Source organism: Mixophyes fleayi, chromosome 3 (assembly GCF_038048845.1).
Source record: "Mixophyes fleayi isolate aMixFle1 chromosome 3, aMixFle1.hap1, whole genome shotgun sequence".
Taxonomy (NCBI): Eukaryota; Metazoa; Chordata; class Amphibia; order Anura; family Limnodynastidae; genus Mixophyes; species Mixophyes fleayi.
Window position 1 is genome coordinate 229,947,025 of NC_134404.1, and position 5,235 is coordinate 229,952,259.

Here is a 5,235-nt window from a genome sequence, read left to right on the forward strand (position 1 = left end):
TCATTTTGTTTCATAGTTCATATTACATCATCATATTTTTTTATTTTTTACATTCTGAAAAAAAAAAAGCTAAATAACCAAATGTGATTCATTTTTGTTTTTGAGTCATTTAATCATTTTCTGTTTTGTTTAAAGAAAATCAAAAAGAAAATTGAAATTAATAAAAATATTTTGTATTCGCATCACTACTTTCAGTTTTCTTTCCAAGTTGTCACTTAGGGGGAGATTCAATTAAAAAAAAAAAATATGCGCGATGTGTCTCTAACGGCCATGAAGACAACTATTTTGTTTTGTTTTGTTTTTTTAGTGAAATATCAGCTCATTTTTCGTTGTGTCCCATAGAGCTGCGAGCAAAAACGAGCATATATTTTTACCATTTAACGGTAAAAATGCGCAGCCACGATGTTCTTAGAAACAATGCATCTAATTGAATCTCCCCCTTACTGTGTTATATATGCTTTATCAATGATCCCTTCAGCAAATAATGTTTCTACTGCCTGGTCCTAATTGTTTTCTAATGCTCTAACACCGGACTTGCCAAAATCCTGGTCCTCCAAGGTCTCTCTGCAGACACTGCTTTGCATGGGCAGGGTGTCTGACTAGGGGGTTTAAGCACTGGTGAAACAGTCTGACACAGATTCTTTCTAAATATTTTTTAATTCTCTGGCCCAAACCCCAATGTTGTCCTACTTCTTCCTGTTATTGGCCACCACACAAACCACTGTCCTATGACAGGAATATCAATCACAAATAAAATAGCCTTGGGATGAAATAAGGGACAGTGAAATTCTATTGAACAACAAACTTGGCAAGTATGCTTATTAACAAATTGCAGAGACCACATAAATGTATTGTCCAATATTTGCCTTGGACAAATATAAAGTTAGTGTACATTTTTATAAATTAATTAAATAACTCCAATACAAGCAAGAGACACTATTGTGATCAGAGGTTATTTTTTTGTTTGTTTGTTTTTTTTTAAATCTGAAGGATTTACCTGTACTCATGGTATCAAACTGGAAATTAGCCGAATCATGGAGCTCCATTTGAATACCACTAACCTACATGGTGTAACATTTTTCCCTCCATCAAAGTACAGGCCCTAAGTGGTTGTGGTTTCGTATAAGCTATGTACTTTCAGCCTAAAGATCAGACTCAAGAACATGAACTGTGTGTAAAAATGTTTTACCCAAAACAGGTTTATCTTTAGAAATGTACTAGCTGTCTCCAAAAAAATGTGTTGTTCCATTGAGTAAAAATATATGTAAGCGACAGGTTTTATTTTTTACCTGTTCTCACACAACTTCAGGACAGAGGTTCTACATCCACCGACCCATCTCCTGTTGTTAGAAACTTGAAGGGGATTAGCTACACATCACATTGCTACTTTTTGGCAGTCCAGCTTCTGACGACCTGTTTCTTTCCAGTTGCTGTGGTGATACAGGTTATCTATGCTTTAGCTGGCTTAACCAGCAGTGTGCATCATGTACCCAAATGTTCAGAAAGATTATTTTAAATTTTTCTACCATGTGCAGAAATAAGTGGTTTACTTACACTACACATGGGCACAGTCAGTGAGACCTCAGCAAATCTTTGCTGGAAGGAAACCTAATACTATTAGTTATAGTAATTTAGTTTGACTAATTGTGAATAATAAAAGTGACACTGATCAACTTTTATGTGCTTTTTATATATAGATTTTTAATTATTATTTTTTTGTAGTTTTTAACTTGAGGAGGAAACCTAGTGTATTATTTATTAATAATAATAATAATAATATCATTTATTTGTTAGCCGCCACAAGGTATCCGCAGCGCCGCACACAGTACTAACAGTAGACTATACAGGGTGAATCCATACAGAACAATGAACAAAAAGTACCAATACTTCAGAAACTCAGACTAGTCATATGCAGTAAAGACGGAGCGGAAGAACAGGTATGGAGACAGGAGGGGAGGGGGCCCTGCTCATACAAGCTTACATCCTAAGGGAGGGTAAACAGACCAGGCACAAGAGGAGCCAGTTGAGGCAAGAGGTGAGAAGGGAGGCTGAGCTAAAGGGAGGAGATGGGGGTTAAGTAGATGGTTCGTAGGCTTTGAGGAAGAGGTGAGTTTTGAGTGCACGTTTGAAGGAGCACAGAGTAGGAGAGAGACGGGTGGAACGAGGGGGTCGTTCCAGAGAAGGGGGGCTGCACGGGAAAAGTCTTGGATTCTGGAGTGGGAAGAGGTGATAAGAGTGGAGGAGAGGCGGCGGTCGTTGGCCGAGCGCAGGGAATGGGCAGGAGTGTGAATGGAGAGGAGGTTAGAGATATAAGGGGCAGTAGAGTTGGAGAGAGCCTTGTAAGTGGTGGTGAGGAGTTTGAAAAGGATTCTGTAGGGGAAGGGGAGCCAGTGTAAGGCAAGGCAGAGAGGGGGAGGCAGAGGAGGAGCGGCGTGAGAGGAAGATGAGTCTTGCGGCCGCATTGAGTATAGAGCGGAGGGGGGAGAGACGGGAGTGGGGGAGGCCAGTGAGGAGGTGGTTACAATAATCTAGGCGGGAGATGATGAGTGCGTGGATGACAGTTTTGGTGGCATCCTGAGAGAGAAAAGGACGGATGCGGGCGATGTTGCGTAGTTGGAAGCGACAGGCTTGGGCAAGGGAATGAATGTGGGGGGGCAAAAGAGAGCGAGGAGTCGAGGGTGACACCCAGGCAGCGAAATTGGGTGACAGAGGAGATAGTGGAGTTGTTAGTGTATATGGTGAATCTCCCCTATTGCCAGCACTAAAGAATCTGCTGTAAACTGGGTCTAATAGAACTGTTCCAGTTACATGGATCGTGTGCTTCAAAACATAGGTCCCACGCTTGTATATAGATGTAATCTAACAATTTCACTGAATACTAAATGATGCATTTTAGAGCAACTGTAAACAGTTCTTTGAGTGGAGTTTGCTTTATTTGTTGAACAGTTTCTTTATATACCAAAAATATTCACTTTTGCTTTACTCTGGATTTGATTTGTTTTGGTTTGTTTTATATCCTGATTTCTGTTGAGTGTTTATAAACTCTTGTTTTGTTTTTCACTAGAGATCTTTTTCACATAGATTGCCATGCACAGTGCTAGTATTTCATGGGCTTTTTTTAAAATAATGAAAAAGTTAATAAAATAAGCACAGATTAATCTAGAGCTTAATAAATAAATATGCTCCTTAATTTTCAGGTATCTGCGGTATAAATAAGGTAGAGGTGGAGTCAACCACTTGCAGCCTTCTTTCAATCAGAGTGAATTGCTCTCTAATACACCTAGAACATTGAAAGTTGTGCAGACTGCAAAAAAAAAAAAGACGAATTGGTCACTGGAATTAGTCCTACTTTCATTTACTAAAAGGCATCAAAAATAAAAATGTCTGTTATAATGGGGGCACTCTAGGGTTCACAATTATTCATTTAAGTTTTAGAATGCTATATTTAAAATTATTTTATCTCCAAACTAATAGTTTGGAGATTAAGTTCTTTTAAATAAATGAAGTAAAGCATTATACATTTTAATGAATTATTGTGTGCCTGCATTATAAGGGACTTTTTCTGCCTTTTGATACATATTACTTGTGACAAGTAACACTGCCATACTATTGGGAAGCACCTCCCACAAATTTCCATACAAGAATGCGACACTAATTTCTATTACCATCACATATAGAAAATTGAGGGAGGTTCATAATAAACTTAACAGCTTTCGGTGCAAAAATTAACAATTTTTGTTTCAAAACATTTACTAAAAGGCAGCTGCAGCTAAACGTTCTCCTTATCTCTAAGGCGTTTCATTGCTTATTTTATTTAAAGGTATAGAGTATGTTTACAGTTACATATCACTTTGCTCCATCTTTATTATAAGTATATATAATCTTACACATCCCTACTTTTGAAAAATTTATTTTAAGGGAGATTTTTCCAGTAACACCTAGGTGCCACGCATAGTAGGCTAGCTCTACATGTGGGCAAATCTAGTGCCACCCATATATCAAGCACAACCAAGTGGATTCTATAGCACCATGGAGGTTGTGTTTAGTGCAGCAGGACTGAACAAAAGATTATTTTAATTTTACTAGAAAAAAAAACACACCATTGAAATTACTGCTATACAGTTTGATAAATAATAAGATCTCCCATGTAGATAATGGGGGTGATAAAACGGTTATCACACTGAAAAAGCCCTATTTATCGTGTTAATAGGGCTTGATACATAAAAGAAAAAATAATTATTATAAGGCTTAGCTGACTTATTGAGTCACAAGGATCCTCATTCTTGCTGTTTACTGTTATGTCACATACTGGCTAGTGCGCCTGTGGTAGCCTAGACTCACGGTTATGTTGCATCGTGACATATGCATATAGAGAAACAGCAGGGATCTCAGAGGTTAGCCTATCTTCCTGTGAGATAATGTAGTAAACTAGTAGCGTCAAAATTAAAAACAGGGCCTCAAAATAGGTAAGCAATTATAATCCGAAGAAAGTCCCAAATTCTACCAAAACAGTGGATAGACGCTATGTACGCAAATCCAAATGTCCTGTACTAAATGACAGTCACATTCCAAAGGGACCAGAAAAAATCTCAAAAATAGTGATGTATTCAAATATACTTGCAGTTATGAGATCTACTTGCAGTTATGAGATCTCGCTTATAATTGTGATAAACAGGGTAAGCGCTGGCTGGCTTCTTGATAGTAGTCGGTGTAGAGGAAGGTGCTCCTTGTACAGTGTCGGGTGAAGAGAGTCGACATGAGTTCCACTGCAGAACGCACACGTCACTTACGCTCGGCGAATCCTGTCATGCTGTCACACTCGGCTCTTCTTAGTACAGGCTGTCAGCCACGGCTTGCACCTGTGTGTTAGTCAGTTCTGCCATTGGTCTGCCTCCCTTTATAAGGTCGCTCCTTTCACCTTCTCATTGCTGGTTCTTCAAGTCATACCTGACCTGATTCTGATGCCTCCTCCTTGATCCACATTCCGTGGTAAGCTGTGCTTCATCGCTGCTGTGTGTCTGGACTCCATTGATTTCTGCACACCAGTTCCACTTATCCGTGGTAATCACTGTGATCAATGCCCACTATCTACTCTGTCTGCACCGCTGACTACTGCTGTTTTGTTTTACATCCTTGTGGTAAGCTGTGGCTCATCGTTGCTGTACATATCTGGGGGTAAATGTATCAATCTGCGGGTTCTGCAACACCCGCGTGTTCAGCCTCTTCCGCGATTAA